Source organism: Vombatus ursinus, unplaced genomic scaffold, assembly GCF_900497805.2.
Source record: "Vombatus ursinus unplaced genomic scaffold, bare-nosed wombat genome assembly UNPS02014805.1, whole genome shotgun sequence".
Taxonomy (NCBI): Eukaryota; Metazoa; Chordata; class Mammalia; order Diprotodontia; family Vombatidae; genus Vombatus; species Vombatus ursinus.
The window spans coordinates 1,589,847-1,612,472 of NW_020954583.1; positions in this window are offsets into that span (position 1 = coordinate 1,589,847).

A 22,626-nucleotide genomic window follows, 5' to 3' on the forward strand; every position below is an offset into this window, starting at 1 on the left:
TTATTTTTATTGTATTGAAGTTTATTGATTCCAACATAATACTGCATGAAATAAGTGGGCTTGGAAATTTTATTATACTTACATTTTTATTTTAAGAATATTCTTTATGAGAGGGTTTGACTTCTGGTAACAACCACATATGTAAGCAGTCACATATCTATTTGCTTGTCAGAAATACCTAACTCTTTCTTGTCTTGTGAAAAAAATATTTCCATATTCCCAGGATATTATGGGGAAAAATATTACCACAGTGTAATAGATCATGCAGATAGTATTGTACATTTCCCAATTTGTATGTTCTTCCAAGTCAGTGTCTTTTCTGGTAAGAACATTCCTTAGTGGATGAGCAAGCTCAAGTTAATTCTCAACCTAGGAAAGAAGATGCATTGGTGGTTAAGGATTTATATGTCAGATTTCTCCATCTCTTTCTTCTCCATTCTAATTCAGGGGGATATATCTGGAAATGATGAGTTGATTAAATTTGGAGATGTTTCTCATCCCACCCAATCTCTGTGTGTCAAAAATGATATAGAACTTGTTGATGTCAGCTACTCATTCAGTGTGGGTTACCACCATGTTTATCTTCTAAAGACCTCACAGCAACAACTAATGCCCCCAACCACAAGACTTGATTATTATAATTCTTTCCTCCTCAAACCTCTAGTTTAAATTCTACATTACTTCCAGATTGCTCCTTCTCAGTCTTCATTTTGTTCAATGTTTTGCTGTCAGGACCAAGTTTAAAAAAAAAATTGGGTCCTTAATAACTTGCTACCATTATTTAATATGTTAAAGTTGCATTGTGAAATATGTTGTATAGAATTCATGAAATTTTAGGTTCATTGTACATAGTTTCCTGCAGATTAGATCATTGGAATCCTAGAACTAGAAGCTAAGAACCAATGTGGTCATCTGGACAAGCACTCATCCTTAGGTCTTTTGGAAAACATCTGAGATAGATGGTTGTTGATCTTTATTTTAAAAGATAACTTAGCTTCTTTCTTTTAGAGGAAGCATTTCCCAACCCCTCTTAATTTTAGTGCCTGCTCTGTGTTATTTATTTCCTATTTGTCCTGTATTTAGCTTGCTTTGTATATATCATCTTGCATGCTGACTTCTCATTAAATTGTAAGCTCCTTGAGGGCAGGGACTGACTATCTTTTGCCTCTTTCTTTATTCCCCAAGGCTTAGCACAGGGTCTGGCACATAGTGACTGCTTAATAAATGTTTATTGCTTGATTGACTTCTACATTAAAGTCATAAATTACTTTACATTTGTAAAGCACTATATAAAACCCTTTTAAACATACATATTATCACAACAAAAGATGAAGGCAGAAGACAAAACATTATTACCTTTATTTTACAGAAGAGTAGTTAAATGACTTGTCTAAGAAAACACATTTAAAAGGCTATAGAGTCATAATTTGTACTCAGATCTTTTGCTACCATCTAGTTCTCTTTCCCCTGTACCACAATGATTAGAGTTTAGGCTTCTTCAGATCAACATTGTTTCCAAATCTTTTAAAACTTTTTATTATTACAAATTTATTTTATTTTCAGTTCACAGAACAAAACAATCAATACAAGCAATTAGTACAATAAAAAAAATTGTACATGAAACTGCAAATCTACTATGTAACTCTTGCTATTCCCTCCAAATACACAGTAAAGTTATCATGTTAATTTATGTTTTTTCTTTTTTTCTTTCTCCCCTGACCCTACCCTAGAGATGGCTACCATTAGACATAATTAAGGATAAATATGTAAAATTATTCTATACAGGGGGTTGGAGCCAAGATGGTGGAGTAAAAGCAGTGACTTGCTTGAGCTCTCCCCCAAAACCCTCTGAATACCTATAAAAATGTCTCCAAACAAATTCTAGAGCAGCAGAACCCACAAAAAGACAGAGTGAAACAAGTTTCTATGCCAAGACAACCTGGATGGTCTATGGGAGAGGTCTATTGTGCCATGCTGGGAGAGGAGCACAATTAAGTGTGTCCATGGCCCAGGCAAAGACCAAGCCTCAGGGAACCTGGAGCATGCCTCAGGGGAATGAATCATGGGCAGTTATAGCAGTTTCAGACTTCTCAAAACACCAATGCCAAAGACAGCTTAGCAAAGGTCTGTTGCAAAGGTCTGTTGGACCTCGGTGAGAGAGAAGCTCAGTCTCAGCACCAGTCCCAGGACAGTCCTGCTCTTGGCCCAGCAGCTGATCAGATGTGGACTGCAGAGATCTCTTTGCTGATGCTGAGGCAGGATTCTCTTGCTTTGCCTGTGCTTGGATCTGGATCACAGTTCTGGGTGGCGTTCCTGGGATGAGGAGGAGTACTGGCAAGGTGGAGCTTGTGGTGGCAGTAGAGAGGGAATCCTCCTCACAGTTCCAAGGCAGAAAAGAGTGCTTGTGGTCACTCATAGACCAGAGCACAGGCCAGGAAAGGAGTAAACACTTCACCTTTGATCATACCACCTTGGAAGAACTGAAAATTTACAAATCCCTAGAAGTATCTCTGAAAACAGCTGCACAAACCTCCTGAAGCTCCTAAAGAGCAAGAAAGAGCTTTTACAGTGGAGGGGAAGTAGGGGAAGATGAGAGGAATGACTGAATCTTACTCTGATTAGATTTGGCTTAAGGAGGGAATAATATACACACTCAATTGGGTATGGAAATCTATCTTACCCTACAGGAAAATAGGGGGGAAAGGGATAAGAGAAAGGAGGTGATAGAAGGGAGAGCAGATTAAGGGAAGGAGTATTTAGAATGCACTCTGTCTTAGGGTGGGGAAAGGGGTGAGATGGGGAGAAAATTTGGAACTCAAAATCTTGTGGAAGTGAATGTTGAAAGCTAAAAATAAATAAATTAAAAAATATATTCTATATGTACTTCTGTTTATCAGTTATTTCTCTGGGTGCAGATAGTGTCTTTCTTCACATATCCTTTATGGTTAATTTGTGTATATATTATTAATAGTCAAATGACTTAGTCTCTCAAAATCATTCTTAAAACGATATTGTTGTCACTGTATATAACATTCTTTTGGTTCTGCTCATTTCACTCCATTATTTCATGTTAGTCTTTCCATGCCTTTCCAAGATCATTGAGCTCATCATTTCTTATAGCCCAGTAGTATTCCATCACAACCATATACTACAACTTGTCCAGTCATTTCTCAATTGATGGGGATCCCTGCATTTTCCAGTTCTTTGCCACCAAAAAGAGAGCTGCTGTAAACATCCCATTCACATTCAAAATTATAATTACTATTTGTGAATTTCCCTCTAACTTATTTTTACTCACTATCTTCTTTCTCAGCCTCTCTTTTTACCCTACCCCTGTTACCTTATCTTCTCCTCCCCCCCCCCCACTTCACACCCCCCCAAGAGTCCACTCATCCCCACCCCCACCCTCAATCCCAATCTATTCTAAAAGTGGATTGCCTTCTAAAAAGTCCCTCCCTGACCCATTCTACCAGTTTTCTTTCTCCACATGTTCAGAAGACATCTACACCCTTCCAGATACACGTTATTTCCTTTTCCACCCAGATGAGGGTAAGGTTCCAACATTGCTAGCTCTTATGCCCATCTTCTTCCTCTCTATTAGATCTTTCTTTCATGTCCCATTTTTATAATATAATTGCTCCCTTTTATCTTTTCTTACCCAATTTTTTAAAATCACCTAACCATACACAACTCAGCCCAAACCATTCTTTTAAACTACCTTAGTAATGATGACAGTTTTAAGATTGCTGATAACATTTTCATATATATATATATATATATATATATATATACACATAGATACACACACACAAGCAAAACAGTTTGACCTTAATGAAGCCTTATAATTAATCTTTAATATTTTCCTTATATTTCTTCTGCATCTTTTATATTGAATTTTGCATCAAGTCCTGGTCTTTTTTTTTTTTTTTTTACAAATGCTTCAAAGTCTTTTAGTTTGTCAAATATCCTTTTTTTCATTCAGAATTATACTCAACTTTGCTGAGTAATTTATTCTTTTTGCTCTTTGAATATTATTTTCTAAGATCTATAGTCTTATATTTTATTTTATTTTGTATTTTAATAGTATTTTATTTTTTCCCAATTACATGTCAACATAATTTTTAGCATTCATTTTTACAAGATTTTGAGTTCCAAATATTTTTCCCTTCCTTCCCTCCCCTCTTCCTAAAATGGTAGGCTATTTGATATAGGTTACACATGTGCTATCATGTAAAACATATTTCCATATTACTCACAGTTGTGAAAGAAGAAATAGATAAAAAAAAAACACAAAGAAAAACATGATAAATAAAAAAAAGTATGGTTCACTCTGCATTCAGAGTCCATAGGCCTTCATCTGGATGTGGATAGCATCTTGCTTCATGAGTCCCTTGGTACTTGTCTTGGATCATTGTGTGGATAAGAAGAACTGAGTCATTCATAGTTGATCATCAAACAATGTTATGATATTGTGCACAATGTTTTCATGGTCCTGCTCATTTGACTTTACATCAGTTCATACAATCTTTCCAGGTTTTTCTGAAATCTGACTGTTTATCATTTCGTATTGCACAATAGTATTCCATTACATTCATATACCATAGCTTGTTCAGTCATTCCCCAATTGATAAGCATCCCTTCAGTTTCCAATATTTTGCCACCATGAAAAGGGCTGCTATAAATATTTTTGCCCATGTAGGTCCTTTATCTTTTTATATCTCTTTGGGATATAGAACCAATAGTGGTATTGTTGGATCAAAGGGTATGCACAATTTGGTTGCCTTTTGGGCATAGTTCCAAGTTGCTCTCCAGAATGGTTGGATCAGTTCAAAACTCCTCCAACAGTGCATTAGTGTCCCAATTTTCCCATATCCTCTCCAACATTTATCATTTTGCTTTTTGGTCATATTATCTTATCTGAAAGATGTGAGGTTGTACCTCAGAGTTGTTTTAATTTGCATTTCTCTAATTAAAAATGATTTAGAGCACTTCTTCATATGTCTATAGATAACTTTGGATTCTCCATCTGAAAATTGCCTTTTTATATCCTTTGACCATTTATTAATTGGATAATGGCTTATATTCTTAAAAATTTGACTCAATTCTCCATATTTTTGAGAAATGAGGCCTTTATCAGAGACAATTGCTGTAAAGATTGTTTCCCAGCTTTCTGCTTTCCTAATCTTAGTTGCATTGGTTTTGTTTGGACAAAAGCTTTTTTTAATTTAACATAATCAAATTTATCTATTTTATATTTTGTAATGCTCTCTATCTCTTTTTTAGTCATGAATTCTTCCCCTCCCTATAGATCTGACAGGTAGACTTGCTCTTCTAATTTGCTTATGGTGTCACCCTTTATGTCTAAATCATACACCTCTTTGACCTTATCTTGGTATAGGGTGTGAGATGTTGGTCTATGCCTAGTTTCTGTCATACTGTTTTCGAGTTTTCCCAGAGGTTTTTGTGAAATATTGAGTCCTTATCCCAAGAGTGTTGTCTTTGGGTTCATTAAACAGTAGATTACTATAGTCATTGACTATTATATCTTGTTTACCTAATCTATTCCACTGAGCCACAACTCAATTTCTTAGCCAATACCAGATAGTTTTGATGATTACTACTTTATACTATAGTTTGAGATATGGTATTGCTAGGTCATTTTCCTTTTTTTTTCATTTAATTCCTATGATATTCTTGATCTTTTGTTCTTCCAGAGGAATATTGCTATTATTTTTTCTAGCTCTATCAAATATTATTTTTGGTAATTTGATTGGTATAGCACTGACTAAGTAAATTAGTTTAGATAGAATTGTCATTTTTATTATATTGGCTCAGCCTATCTATGAGCAATTAGTATTTTTTCCAATTGTTTAGATCTGACTTTATTTATGTGAAGAGTGTTTTGTAATTATGTTCATATAGGCAGGTAGACTCCCAAATATTTTATATTGTTACAGTTATTTTAAATGGAATTTCTCTTTCTGTCTCTTGCTGCTGGACTTTGTTGATCATATAAAGAAATGCTGATGATTTATGTGGGTTTAGCTTACATCCTGCAAATTTGCTAAAGTTGTTAATTATTTCAATTAATTTTTTAGTTGATTCTCTAGAGTTCTCTAATTATATCATCATATCATTCACAAAGAGTTATCATTTTGTTTCCTCATTACCTATTCTAATTCCTTCAATTTCTTTTTCTTCTCTTATTGTTATAGCTAACACATCTAATACTATATTGAATAATAGTGGTGATAATGAGCATCCTTGCTTCACCACTGATCTTGGTGGGAAGGCTTTTAGCTTATCCCCTTTATAGATAATGTTTACTAATGGTTTTAGATAGATACTACTTATCACTCCCTTTATTCCTAGGTCTCCAGTGTTTTTAATAGGAATGGATGCTGTACTTTGTCAAAAGCTTTTTCTGCATTTATTGAGATAATTATAACTTCTGTTGGTTTTGTTATTGAGATTGTCAATTAGGTTGGTAGTTTTCATAATATTGAACCAGTCCTGCATTCCTCATATAAATCTCACCATAATCCTTGTGATATACCACTATAATTGCCTTGCTAGTATTTTATTCTAAAATTTTGCATCAATATTCATTAGGGAAATTGGTTTATAATTCTATTTCTCTGTCTTAGTTCTTCTTGCTTTAGATATTGGCACCATACTTGTGTCATGAAAGAAGTTTGGTAGGTCCCCTTCTTTGCCTATTTTTCCAAATAGTTTAATAGTATTGGAATTAATTGTTCTTTAAATATTTTGTAGAATTCACTCAAGAATCCCTTATGGTCCTGGGGATTTTTTTTTCCTAGGGAGTTCATTAATGGTTTGTTCAATTTCTTTTTTGAAGACGGGGTTATTTACACATTCTATTTCCTGATTTGTTAATCTATGTAATTTATATTTTTGTAGATATTCATTGATTTCACTTAGGTTGCCAAATTATTGGTATATAATTGGGCAAAATATTTACTAACCATTACTTTAATTGCTTCTTCATTGGTGGTGATTTCACCCCTTTCATTTTTGATCTTGGATATTTGGTTTTCTTCTTTTTTTAAATCAAATTCACCAATGCCTTATCTATCTTACTGGTTTTTTCATAAAACCAGCTCCTAGATTTATGTGTTAGCTCAACAAGTGTTTACTTTCAACCTTATTAATCTCATCTTTGATTTTCAGGATTTCTAATTTGGTGCTCAATTGGGGATTTTTAATATGTTTTTTTTCTCTCTAGCTTTTTACTTGCATACCCAATTCATTGATCAGTTATTTTCCATTTTGTTGATGTAAAAATTTTAGAGAAATAAATTTTCACCTAAGTACTGGTATAAGCTCCAGAATTCCCCTGGTTGGGGAACCCTGTACTTCCCTCATAATCATGGGATATTCTTTTGATACCAAAAGAAGAGGTCAAGTATCTCCAAAGTGATAATAGGTTTAATCAATCATTATAAACACTTATAAATAGAGGCAATTTTTGGTCTGAGGCAGAGACAGTTCAATGGATCCCTGCAAAGAACCCCAAAAATCCCCATAGTAAGTATAGAAAACAAAGGGAGGAGGAGCTACAGAGTGCATCACTAACTGATCGGTGGATATTTTTGGTTTTCTGCTTAATAATGAAATTAGGTGTTAAGCCAATATGATGCTCAAACATAAGTTTGTGTATTGATCACATCCTAGTCACATACAGGTCATGACATTTTTTTGTTTTGACTTTCATAGATCATAACACCTTATGACTCAGTGTCTAAATTATGATTTAGTATCTAAGTTATGATTTCTAACATGTTCAGGCTTCCACTTTTCACAGAGTTCAAATTTTTATGGTCTTTCACTTATTACTGTATTTTATGACTTTTTCCCAATGGGAACCGTACAATCCACCCCTAGAAAGCTGCCCATACATTCTTTCTGAATATCTTCTACAGTGTCCCTGGGGAGGTTCTTTAATAGGGTGTTTAGGGCCTTTTTGGGTACATCTAGGATGATCTCATTTGTAAGCATAAACCAGATAAGCAATACACTGATAGAACAACAACATGACCAATGAGAAAATTAAACACAATTGTTACAATTTTCTTCCATCATACCTCTAGGGACGTGAAGGAAGGACCAATGGCATTTGGGGATTAATAGAAAAGTTGAATTCCTGAACTTACCTTAGAACAGGTGAGTTCAGTTTCTCAACTAAATTCAGAGACAAATAAACACAGCTTGGGCAGTTTTATAACCTATCAGGAATGATAGAGAATAGAATCAGTTATAAAATGAGATCAGAACAATTTGATTTTCTCAATTTCCACCTTTTTGTTAATGGGAGACTTGTACAATAATGACCATCAACCCACCTCCAATGTCCATGTAATTAACAAATTTTATCTTGGGATCCAGACATCCCATGTAGTTGTCTGTTCATTGGAACATCTTTACTTGGGACAAGCTGGAAAATGTCTTGTCCTCAGAAGCAACTTTTAGAGACTCCTTAGATGTTCCTGCTAAAATCTTTTACAAAACAGATCTCAATACAAGTTTAATACAGACTCTCAAATTTTACTTCTCCAATAATTAGTTTATATTGTGAAGACCAGCTCAAACCATAGAGTTCTCTTCTTAATGATAGAACTATTAATGGGAACATCAAAGTAGGAACCCAGAGATTGTTTGAAGCTTCAGAAAGTTTAGGGTTTTTTTTTTTTTGGTTGTTTTTTGTTTTTTGTTTTTTGTGTTATGTACCCCATTAGAATTATTTACATTTGATATGTAGGATTGCCTGATCTTGTTACTTTCTTAAACTTTTCCACTCTGATTTCAACTCCATTAGGAGAATTAGATGCTATTGAGGATTCAATTCTGTTCATGAAAACATAAGTAACAATACTCTTGCAGGTGGAATCTTTCCACCTCTGAGTTCAATAGTTACACAAATGAATTTGCTTATAAGAGGCTGACTTCACTCCAATTATAATAAAAGACTTGGGAAGATACTTAAATAATTAATTCCAAAACAGTGCTTATCAATAAGTTGTTTATAATAAAACATGTTTTACTACAGGACATGCAGTAACATAACAGGTGTTATTTCCACATTAGTAATAAAATTGAATGAAACTGACTTTTCCATTAATATAACATAAAATGTTCCATAAGTTATATCCCTCTAAGAAAACTGATTGTGCTGAAATTCTCTTGCTCAAACCAAACTGAAGGTGTTTCTGCCTTAGGGATGTAAGACAAGGGAGGGTCAGGCTAGGTTAAGGGTAACAGAGAATTGGGAGATTGGGTGTAACCACAATGAAAGGCCAGTTGATGGGATTATAGCCTGAGATGAACACCAGAGATTTAATCATGTGGGAAAGTCTAGGATTTTTCCTTTCTGGGGTCCAGATCCCAACCGCATTATTTCCCCCTCAAACAAATGAGACCCAAATTCTTTTGGGGTAAGGGGCAAAGGTCTTGGCTTCTGAAACTGCTTCCTGTTGGCAAGGTGTGTGGAGCTGTCCTTGCTTAGGGGGTCCCAAAGAGGAGGTTGACTAGAACCGAGCACAGGATGCATCCAGGGAATGATGGGGGTGGGGAGGGGGACACTGGCTGGTACTTGCTTTTTGCTACCAACTGTAGGTGAATGGCCTGTAGTCTGGAAGACACAAATCTGACAAAAACAAAACAAAACAAAACAAAACTGCAAGGCCCAGTTATGACAGGATAAAACATCATTAGCTCTGTTGGGATTCAGATAATTCAGTTTTCAACCATGCAGTATCATATCCACCTCATAGGCAGACTCAGGAGTAGCCAGGTGGGTAACATTCCTTCTCAAAGGAACATAATGGAGAAACTGAGTCCTGGAGGATCCCATCTTAGACTGAAGCTAAAATTGTCCTCTCAGTTTTGTCCAATGCTGACTTCCCACCAGTATCACATTCTCTCTGAGTAGCTTGTGGCATTTCTCTCAGATGGTGGATTACTGATTATTGATGGATTATGGTCCATCAGACAACTCAAAATAAAATCCTATGAGCTTGTACCTCAAACAGCAAGTTTCACTAATCACAACTTAAGAAAAACTTTTCCAGGTTTACATCTCAAATTTAAATTTGTCCTGGTGTAAAAAGCCAATTGTTAGAGATTATTTCTATATACTTGCAAATTCTCAGCAAGACAAAACCCAAACAAGCTTTTTGGCAAGTTTACACATTAAAACAATAACCACCAGTAGCCAAATTATCTTAGTGGTAACCAAATTATGGAAAGTTGCTTGACATAATTGATACAAAAAGTTCACCAATTTGAAACCTGAAACAAACCCATTACCAATCAGGTGACTTCACTTTTGTTAAACGCATTTCCAAATTACTTTACACAGAGAATCAACATCTCATCATTAACAGTTAAAATGCAACTTTAAAAGAACTTACTTACCCAAGTTCAGAGGCCAGCTTCTTTACCTTGAGCAGGAGGTGCTGGACCTGGGTGATGCTTCCAGGCAACAGTTGCCCCAGGGCCCAAGGCCATTGCCAGTGGGGCCCACACTGTAGCTGCTGACACTTTCTCCTCCTTCCTTTTGCCAGGTGGGGGAGGGTAAATTCAAAGGTGGGGGAAGGGAGGGTGAAACTCTCTTCTCCTATGAGAGGGGTTAACAGATACCCTCTTGACTCAAGGGAAGGGAGTGACCAGGTTGTACAGAGGTGTATCAAAATTCCTTAATGATCTTTCACAAAACCTCTAGAATATGCTAAGATGTTTTAACCTGCTCTAACTTTTCTATGTAACCTCCATGAAGGAGGATTCAGGGGTGAGGAGGGAAGGGAATAAGTAAGCCTCAGGGAACCAAAAAGCACCTGCAGTTTTCCCAATTCCTTAGAGCCAAGAGAATTGACAGAATTGGGCATACGCTTCCAGATAGGGCATCCTTCCTTTTACTCTATGCTGCAGAAGGCGTACCCATGTCCTTGGCCTCGAACCGAACCAGTGGACTGACGACTTGAGAGCATCAGGCCAAGTGCAAGGCAGCCTGGTAACTGACTGCCTGAAAAGCACCTCCATGCCTTGGTGCTTGGAGAGAGAACGCAACTGCAGGGCAAGAAAGGGGCAGGGAGGCTTACGTATCTTCCAGTCTTGGCTAGAGAAGAGCTTGGCCTTAGGCAGTTTCCCTATATGGGCCACCAAAATGTTAAGGTCTAGAGGTTTAGGTGACTCCAAATTACCTTACATAGAAAATTGGGCAACCCATCACCATTGGCATTGTATACTAGTCACATCTAATTATGGAACTAATAATAGTTAACATTTATAGTGTCTGTCCTATGCCAGGCATTGTGTTAGACACTTTACACTCATGTGAAGTAAACTGAGGTAACTTGCTTAAGGTCACCCAGTTATCGAATTTTAGATCTATGTATTTTCCAAATTTGTCTTAGTGCCATATATGTGTGTGTGTATGTTATGTATATATATAAACATATATATATTATATAATTCTGACATTTCTTAAGCTTCAAGTTAGGAGTGATATATTTTGCTTAAAATGTGATCAGAATGAATTCCATTACATCTGGATCTACGTTCCAAATGGTATTACACAGAATTGGGGGTTACGATTTTAATACTGAATGTAGGATTATATTTTACGCAACTGCTACTTATTCTAATCATTTCATATTGTGGATTCCACTATTTACAGCCAATTCACTGCCAAAGGCTATAAAAGTGGCAATCCAATATTATGATTTAATCCATCTCAATCATCAAACATAAGAGCATGTTTTAACTTAGTTCAAATCTTGGTTCCACAATCTTGAAAGGAACCCGTAGTTTATCAACTTACCCACAGCTTTCTGTGATTTCTTCTTATGAATTCAGGAGTCTTTTTTTTAAATCAAATTTCCAATTTTAACACACATGCCAATTTAAAAAGTTATTTTAAAATTGACCAGTACTTAACTTTAGTTTGTAAGGCTCTCTAAATTTGAGGTAGATATTCCAATCAAATTCAATTACATTTTGGTTGTTTCCCGATTCACACAAACATTTCCCTTTTTGTGAGCTAGGAAAGGATTAAGTGCCAGTTCTGTTCCAAAGTGCAGCTTCTTCCTTCTCTTTACCTTGAAACTTTCACTGACACAGACTCCAAACACATCTCCCTATAATCAGTGAAGTGACCTTCTTCTCCAGCTGTAAAACAATAAACCAGTCATTCCAAGGGTAGGGTGGAGGGCAGGATGTAAAGAACCTGACTATAGTAATGTAATGTGAAGGAAAAGAACAAAACCTTTACCAACAACTTTTCTTGTAAGTTTCCCAACCATTTACTCTCAAATCCTCTATTGACAGTATCCATACAAATAGATTATGATTTTCTTTCTGTCCATGGTCCCCTCATTCCTACATGCTTTAACTTTCTTGATTTTCCTTCTATCTACCCTCTGGTGAACTTTGATTAAAGCCCATTTAAAACTGCACATCTCTTATTTCTTTCCTATTCTGATCTGACCCTCCTCTACTTGCCTTTACCATTCATAACCCAAATAATCTTCACTTCACTGAAAATATTTTATTTCTCTCTCTCTCTCTCTCCTGTCCACCTATTTCTCTGAGGCTGCTGCAGTCAGGGAGGGAGTGAGAGGAGGAGGGAAAGAGAAAGAGACTCTCCCTCTTTCTCTCTCCTCTAAATCTTCCCCTGTATTGTTGTCTTCCCAAGGGTCCCCTCCATATTGCCTTATTATGTACAAGCTTAACTCCCTTCAACCTAGCTATTTTCTCTTTCTTGGTGATGGTTCCCCTCAATGGCATGGGAAAGGGCTGTCCCATGTCAGCCACCAGCCTTGTTACCTTCCTTGGTGGTGGCTCTCCTCAATGGTGTGGGAAAGGGTTGTTCCCACATCTGCCACCAGCCTTGTTTTTTTTTTTTTTCACTAGCTAACTCCAACTCCCCCTTGGTATTCCTTTGGTATCCTGCTGACAATGCCAATTGTAATGTCTGGAATTCCCCTGTCTGGGGAACCCTGTACCCCACCCCAATACCTATGGGATGTTCTTTTGATACCAAAGGAAGAGGCCAAGTATCTCCAGATTGACTCCAGGTGGTAGTTTAATCAATCATTGTGAATATTTATAAACAGAGGCAATCTTTGATTTGGATTCAGTGGATGCCTTCAAAGAACCCAAAAATCCCTATGGTAAGTGTAGAAAACAGATAAAGGCAGGAGGAGCTACTGATTGGTGGATATTTTTGGTTTTCTGCTCAGTAATGAGCGTGGGTGTTAAGTCAATGTTATATCCAAACATAAATTTGTGTATTTATCACATCCCAGTCACATATAGGTCATGATATTCTTGTTTTGGCTTTCATAGTGTCTAAGTAATGATTTAGTACCTAATTTATGATTTCTTTTTTTTTTGGTGTTGTTTGTTTGTTTGTTTTTTGTTTTTAGGCAATTGGGGTTAAGTGACTTGCCCAGGGTCACACTGCTAGTAAGTATCAAATGTTTGGTCTGAGGCCGGATTTGAACTCAGGGCCGGTGATCTATCCACTGTGCCACCTAGCTGCCCCCTAATTTATGATTTCTAACAGGTCATTGTGTTCGGGGATTCCACATGCAGTTTTCTCCAAAGGTCTGTCATATCTAACATTTCTAATATTCTATTTAACTCCTTGATTTCTTTCTTGTTTATATTTTAGATTCATTGAGTTCCGAGAGGGTACCATTGAGGTTTTACTGTCTATTTCTTCCTGTAACTCATTTAACTTATCCTTTAAAAAATTTGGATGCTACACCACATAGGGCACATATATTTAGTATTAGATTGCTTCATTGTCTATGTCTAACAAAATGTAGTTTCCTTCCCTATCTCTTTTAATTAGGTCTGTTTTTGCTTTTACTTTGTCTCAGATCAGGATTGCTACCCCTGTTTTGTTTTGGTTTTTTTTTTTGTTGTTGTTGTTTGTTTGTTTCATTTTTTGTTTTTTTTCTTCAACTGAAGCATAATAGATTCTGCTGCAGCCTCTTACCTTTGCTTGTGTGCATGTTTCTCTGCTTCAAGTGTGTTTCTTGTAAATGACTTATTGTAGGATTCTAGTTTTTGATCCACTCTGCTATCTGCTTCCTTTTTATTGGAGAATTCATTATATTCACATTCACAGTTATAATTACTACCTGTGTATTTCCCTTTATCCTATTTTTCCTTCTGTTTATCTCTCTCCTTTCACCCTTTCCCTTCTCACCAGTGTTTAGCTTCTGTCTGCCACCTCCTTTGATTTGCCCTCCATTCTGTCAGTTCCCTCATCCCCACCTTACTTAATCTCCTCCCCTCCTACTTCCCTGTTGGGTAAGATAGATTTCTATGTTCAACTGATTGTGTATATTATTCTCTCTTTGAGCCAATACTGATGAGAGTAAGGTCCAAGTGAAGCCCATCATCCACTCTCCACTGTAATAGGTTTTTCTCACCTCTTCATGTGAAATAATTTACCCCATTCTACCTCTCCCTTCCTTCTGCACATAGTGTACTCCTCTTTCTCATCCCTTTATTATTTTATGTCATTCCCTCAAATTCACCTTATATCCATACCCTCTCTCTGTCTATGTATATTCCTTCTGACTATACTATTAGTGGTACACGTTTTAAGAATTTTAAGTATCAGCTTTATTGAATCCCTTATATTTTCTTTTCCTTTTTACCTGTTCATGCTTCTCATGGGTCTTGATATTGGAGATCAAATTTTTTGTTCAATTCTGGTCTTCTTCTTATAAAAGTTTGAAATCCTTCTATTTCATTGAATAACCATTTTTGTCTTGACACATTATGCTTAATTTTGCTGGGTAAGTGATTCTTCATTGTAGTCCCAGCTCTTTCCCTTCCAGAATATCAGGTTTCATGACACCTGATCTTCTAACGTTGTAGCTGTCGCTCCTGTGTAATCCTGATTTGGCTTCTCCATACTTGAATTGTTTCTTTCTGGACACTTGCAGTATTTTTTCCTTGACTTGATAATTCTGTAATTTGGTTATAATGTTCCTTGGAGTCTTTATTTTGAGATCTCTTTCCTGAGGTGATCAGTGGATTCTTTCAATGCCTATTTTGCCCTCTAGGACATCAAGGCAGTTTTCTTTGATATTTTCTTGAAATATGCTGTCCAGATCCTCCTTTTGATTATGGCTTTCAGGTAGTCCAATTATTCTGATATTGTCTCTCCTGGATCTATTTTCCACATCAGTTGTTTTTCCAATGAGGTATTTTACCTTTTCTTGTATTTTCCATTCTTTTGATTTTGTTTAACTGATTTTGATGTTTCATAGAGTCATTAGAATCCACTTGTCCAATTATAACTTTTATGGAGTTGTTTTCTTCAGTTAGCTTTTCTATTTCCTTTTCCATTTGGTCAATTCTACTTTTTAAGTAATTGCATTCTTTTTCTAAGTTGTTGATTCTTTTTTTTTTATTCTCTTGCATCACTCTCATTTCCTTTCCCCATTCTACCTCTCTTATATGATTTTTCAGCTCCTTTTTGAACTCTTCCATGACTTCTTTCTGGACTTGAAACCACTTCTCATTTTTCTTTGGGGTTTTTCCCATAGATGTTTTGACATTGTTGTCCTCTTCTGAGTTTGTGTCTTGATCTTCCCTGTCACCATAATTACTTTCTATGACCAGATGCTTTTTCTATTCTTTTTTGCTTATCTTTTTTGACTTTTTTCCTTTCTTTTAAATTTGAGTTCTGCTCCCAGGGTGGAATGGGTACTGTCTCAGGCTTCTTGTGCCAGGAGCTGTATGGTCTGTCTGTTTACCTGGTGCTGCACTGATGCTTCCCTGAGACCCATGGGGGACCCTTGCGTCTGGTGCTCTGCTGACTGGGTGGGGTTGAGGGTGCGTGGTTTGCTGAGATGGAACTTGCTGCTGGCTTGCTGGTGCAATTCCTATACTGGACTGTGCTCCCCCTTTACCTGGCTAAGACAGACCTGTCTTGCTGATCTTCCAAGCTTCTTGTGCTCAAAGATTGTCCACCCCCCCCCACTCCCCAGTCTTCTTGCTGGTTCTGCTGTACCAGGATTTTGGGGGGGTGCTAATTTATGTTTTTTGGAGTTGAATATGGGAGAGTTATGGCAATTTACTGCTTACTCTGCCATCTTGGCTCCCAGAAGTCTTCCCAATCCATGTTCTTTTAGAGTAGAAGTTGCTAAGTCTTGTGAAATTCTGCCTGTATTTCCACAGTATTAAAATTTTTTTGTTGTTGTTGTTTTTGTTGTTGTTGTTTCTTGTGATATTTTTTCCTTGACCTGGAAGTTCAGAAGCTTGGCAATGACATTCCTATAAGTTTTCTTCCTGAGATCTCTTTTGCATGGTGAATGATTCATTTTTATATATTTCTACTTTACTCTCTTGTTCTAGAACTTCAGGACAATTTTCCTTAATCATTTCTTGTAATATTGTATCCAGATTCTTTTTTTGATCACAGAGTCTGTCAATTGCAGGACTTCAACTCAGGTCTTCCTAACTTCAATTCTATGCTATGTTGTCTCCTGAAAATTATTTAATGATTCCTTTTTATTACCCACTTCTTTCTCTTCCTCCTCCTCCTCTTGTTGTCTTTGTGATGACAATTAATTTAATGGGTTAATCTTTCTCAATTTTACTGCAGCATTTACTTAGGTAGCAGTAGCTCAAAAATCAAAGATTATGCATCTCCAGGCACTAGAATCATATTACATTCTTAGCTCTAAGGCTAGGTCACTTTAGTTCAAGGATTGCTGAAGTCAGTTGGTACTTTATCAAGAGAGTTGATTGTTAAATTTTCAGTGTGAGCATTTACACGTCAGAAACCAACAAACTGTACAAATCAGGGCTTGAGTTATTGTTTTGTTGATTATCTAGATTTAAGAAAGTGGTGGAGGAAATATCAACAATATGGATTAAACTTTAAAGTGTATCCTGGGCACATTTTTTTGGGGGGGGAGAGCTAGTTGTTAAACATTTACCAGCATAACCCAGCTCTTTTGCTATACAAATTTGCTCTCCCAAGTTGAGAACCAAAATGAGAATTCCCAGTCTGTGATACACACATTGATATAAACCCACAGAGCCAATGATATAACCTAAAATTCTTAGATGGGAGAATGCGGGATATGTGTAGGTGGAACATTACCTAGGCATAATAGCTCTGCTGACATAGTACGATTTGAGGAGCTGCAGCTAAACAAAATATCTCCGCTGCCTGCCTATTACTCTGTCTGAAATTTCTGCTTTAGGCATTGAAGACCACTGTTAAAATGAATTATAATGAAAAGGGGGAGAGCAACTCAAAGAATTTTCATCCTTTAATACTTTAACACACACTAGTTTATCAGAATAATTAGCTGGTTTCCTAGCAGGGACTTGACCATTTGGAAAGAGGGATGCTGGGGGTGGGGAGGGATGTGGTCAGTTCCAAGCATGAGTCAGTGACTAGGATGATGGTCATAATACTGTGTACTATGAAGGGCCGGACTGGGGGAAAAACAGTTTAACCTGTAGTTAGTGAGTATCTAGGAGAGCTGAAGAGTGGAAGAAGCATACAAAGGGGAAAAGGGGATGCTGAAGTCAATGTTTTTTGTAAAAATAAATGAGCCATGAATGATACTGTACACACACACACGTATACATAAACACATATTTATGTATATGTAAGCATATTTCTGTGTATATAAATATATTTGTGTTATATAACTGTATGCATGCATAGACATATACACCACACCTGTACATCCATCTATCTATCTACTTGAGAAAGCAAAACCTTTCCAAGTCACCAGCTACATTCACTGGGCATATACATAATTGATAGTGAGTAGAGAGCTCAGAACAATTGATGCTAACTTGAATAAAACTAATATTATAATCTCTGACCCTCTTGTCGTCTTCCCACTGTTCTCTGATTATTTTCTGCTTCTCTTTTGGATGGGAGTAAATATACTACTTATTATTCTGTATAGATGATATGCATAGCGTATAAGTGCTAGACTGTTGCTGAAGGATAACATGCCTTCTATATTTTTCCATGGAATTTGGGTTGTGCTAGTCACCTGTTAATCACAGTCTAACCTAATTTTCAATAAAAAATTTTTACTCACTCAAACTTCATCAAAATTCTCATACAGTATTCATCCTTAGCTAATCAGAAAATAATAGACCTACTATCCATCTTCAAAAATTTATCATTCCACCACTACCACTACTACATAACTAACACTCATATAGTGCTTAAGGGCTCGAAGGCACTTTAAAAATATTATCTGATTTTATTCTCACAATAACCCTAGGAGACATTATTATCCCCATTTTACAGATAAGGAAACTAAGCCACAGAAAATTTAAGTAATTTGCTCAGGGTTAAACAGGTAATAAGTCTACAGTTGGATTTGAACTCAGATCTTCCCAGCTCAAGGCTCTATCCACTACACTACCTAAGTACCACAAATCACCTACAACCCTTTTTAAGGTTGTCACTGCTGATATATACACAGAAACATGCAGAGCATGGTAAGTGATGAGATAATGGAGGTAAGAGGGATGAAAAAGGAAGAAGAGGTGGCAGGAGGAGGAAAAAGAATTAAAAATTTTCCCCAAACTTGGGAAGCCTTCTGAAGCATAAAATATCTGTTTTCAAAGAAGAGATCAGTAATATAAAGCATGAAAGGAAACATATCTTTTTAGACTCTAAATACCAAGAGATTGACTCCTTTTTTGTGCAAGAGAAATAGAAGTTAAAAAAAATGGCTAGATCATATATTGTTTCTACATACTGCTGTGCAAGTGAATTCAGCCCTGATCTGAATGGCAAGAGCAAATTCATGGTGGATGAATAATAGCATGACATAGCTAATTAATGCCAGTTCAATCCATGCCTCTTAGGCAATCATGCCAAATTGTCCTGTGCAGTGGGGTGTTTTTTATGTGACAGCAGTGTATGGGGGGGGGGGATTTATCTGCGGATATAAGGATGGCTCCAAACTACAGCCTCTGAACTAACCACTCAGCATTATTGTAGTCACTGAATTATGGCCGTTTGATCTGGAAAAACTGCCACAAGACTTAACTTTCCTGAAATACTGTCATAAAATGGAATTGAGAAATAACTGACTCATTTATCATTGAAATTTTATGCTGTTTTCCAGCATTTGAAGAGCATATGCAAGGATTCTGAATTTCTGTCCATAGGAAGAGTTCTTCCCTCACTTCATTAAGACAAATACACCAGGTTTTATTGTAAGGGTAGGATTGTTCTGCTTTATATGGCAATAATCTGACTTCACTGAAATGATTATGTAGCTAAAGCAAATAAATAAATGGGCTGAATCTTTAGAGAAGTTAGTAATAGAGAGGAATCTTGAGATGTCTGCCTTAAAACACACATTCTATTAAAGTAGTTTGAAAATCATATGAAATTAAATCATTAGCATTTTTCAAGATTAGCTGAGTCAGGAAGCAGGAATGTGAATCTGAAAATAAATGAACTTTAATTATTCCATTTACTTTGATTCTTGATATCAAAGATGGGAATTCCCAAGTATCTATCCACAGCAATTAGTTTCTGGATAGTATTCAACACTTTCCGTAACCTATCTATTTTTCAAGTACTGTATCATGAATTTGAAACAAATAATAAACAAGATGCTAATTCTATCAAAAAAGTCAATTTCAGTATCTGTGAAATTAATTGAATAATTTATGTTTCCATTGTTTACATGTGATACTATAATAAAATCATTGTTCAAGGTAGAGTCTCTGGGAATTGTTCTAGGGCTTCATGCTTGCTGTTTCTTACACTGCCTATTCATAGAGATAAAATATGACATACTAATTTTCTTATGCTAGAATTGATTTTTTACAAATGGGTTTTGGTTTAAAATGAGACAATCAGCTTCATGCACATGGTGTTTTGTCGATGTTCAGTGGACAATCTGGTTAGTTGTGCTGCCCTAATCAAGACTGTTGTAAATAGTTCCCTTTAGTAAAATAAATGAAGGGAAATGATTTTTGTAACCTTTTAGAAAGGGTTCCAATCATTTTCTGTATGTTTGGCCTATTCAGTTGTGCTAAGTGCCTGTCAGTAACCTCATCACTTTGTTCCAACTCCTCTTTAGCAAACAGATTTTAACCTGGTCAAATATTTCATTCTATTGCCTGTAATTTTCAAAAATTGAGTAATTCTATACATGCAAGATGTATACCAAGGGTCTATCATACACACTTCTGACTGATTATCAAATTAATTTTCTCAATTTATATAACACGCTGACAAATGAGACTTCATAGTCATCTTCCCTTAGCATGTAGTACAAATCAACTGCTTATATAACCATAATAATTTTTATTTAATCTAATTCTTCAACATCATATACTTCCATCTAATTTGAAGGGGAGTTGTTATTTTGTTATGTTATGTGCTTGTTTCACCTGAAGTATTTTATAGTGAGAAATATTGCAGAGTTTTCTCCATCCCTAGCTTCTCTTCTCAAACTAAAAAGGTTTTTGTTTCATTTTCTTTCTCCCACTTGTACTCATTGTAGCAATAAATCCCAGAAAGAGAAGCATTTTTCCATAAGGATTTCATAAACTCATATCACATAAACCACTGACATTGGATAGGAGCAGACATTTATCTCTACTAATGTAGCCTAAACTGAAGTGGTTAGCTCTGTATCTCTCAATAATCTATTTTGCAAATGTTAAATAGCAGCAAAAAATATTAAAGATAACATATTTTTATACAAAGGTGGTAGACTAACAAATATACAAAAAATGTAGAAAATTTAAAAAAAATGCCTACCCCACCAGTTCATTATGTGATTGAGAAAATAATTATGCATGACAGAGCCTGTAGAATGGTAACTTGAATACATGGGGGGAGGAGGGGAATCCCTTACAGATTTAAACAAAGCTATTGGAATGCTCATTTTGTGTTAAAAATCAAATACACTAATTGCTAATAAAAATGCTTGATTGTTAGCTGTGAAGTATTTCTTCAAAACATTAATAACTTTGGTTGTATCTTAAACTGGAATGGAATTACGAAATAAAAGAGTACCTGGGGTTAGTTTTGAATCATGCCCCATACTCTGAAGGATTAGATTCAAACAATTCTGACTTTAAAGGAAAGCAGCATGGTGCTAATATTCACATCACAAGAATGCAGAGAGATGAGAAAATGACCTCCTCTCCCTTTATGTGCTGTCATCAAGTAAGTTCTTTCATATTCCAGTAATGCCACTTTTTTGTCCAAGATCACAATATATTCATATTTCTCTCATATATATGTATATACAATATGTGCATATAAATGAGAGAAATGAGACTCTTAGGATCTTTGGAAAAAATGGGACTTTGAGGACACGTAGCCCACACCACTCTTTTTTGCAGATGAGGAAATGAGGACCAAAGAGGTTAATTGATTTATTTTGCCCAAGGATACCTTGCTGGAAAGCAGAAGACCCAGAATTCTATTCCAAAGATAACATTCTTTTCACGGTATCATGATGAATTCCTAGAACGTCCTTCAAGAGTCAGAGTTTCCATAGGATAATGTCCCAGAGTCAGAGATATCTTAGATTCCCAAATATGCTCATAGTTATAAAGGAAGGAATTCTCTTTTAGGGGGAAAATAGGCAGAAATTCTCTACTGTAACTCTCATTTAGCATTTCCATGTAATATTACTTTATTTTCTATACCCTTCTAAATGTACACTCATCTTCTTTAATGATGATTAGCTATGCAGGTCAACTTGGAACCAATCCTACAAAGCAAACTGGACAAATAGCCATGAATAAATGAATGGATAGGAAATCACCATTTAAGCATTTACAGGCATTGGGCAAAGCACTTGGAATACAAATATAAAAGTGAGACAGTCCCTGCCCTCAAGGAGCTTATTTTCAAGTGGGCAGACAACACATATAGGTGAGTCTAGGAAAGGAAGTTTTGGTCTAGGGAGTCAGGCACACAATCTATGAGTTGATGCACAGGGTCATGAGTATATTGATTTGATTACTGTTCCAGAGCAGAAGGCCCTGGAAAGCAGGTGTATTAGGAGGAGAGGAATGACAGACAGGAAGGGTGGCATGGTTGCAGGGCATAAGACTGATTTTTTTGGGTGGCTGAATGAAATGTAAAGCATGGTCTAGGATGGGGTCAGGTTGTTATGATGGGATAAATGAGTTCATACTCACCAATCAAGTATGCTTATTCCCAAAGAAGGAGTATAAAAACTGAGTAGATAAACTGCCCTTAGGGACTGGACACATATAATCTCTACAGTCTTGATTGCCAAACCATCAAACAGAGGACTGTCCTTCATCTTGACCCCAGAAAAGTATGAAATTACCAACAACTTGCAGATATTTTGCAGCAATGGTCTGACCCTAATAACATGGTTATCTACACAGATGCATGATTAACTTCGCATTTCTTTTATACCTTGTGTTATTGAGTTGGCATTTATTTGTATTTGCTCTTTATAAATTTATATTTTTTTTGTTGTATCTCCCTCTTAAACTGTTAAATCTTTCTGAAACAGGCATTGTTTCATCCTTTGTACTTTTATCCCTTAACAGTGCTTGACAGGTAACAAGCACTTAATA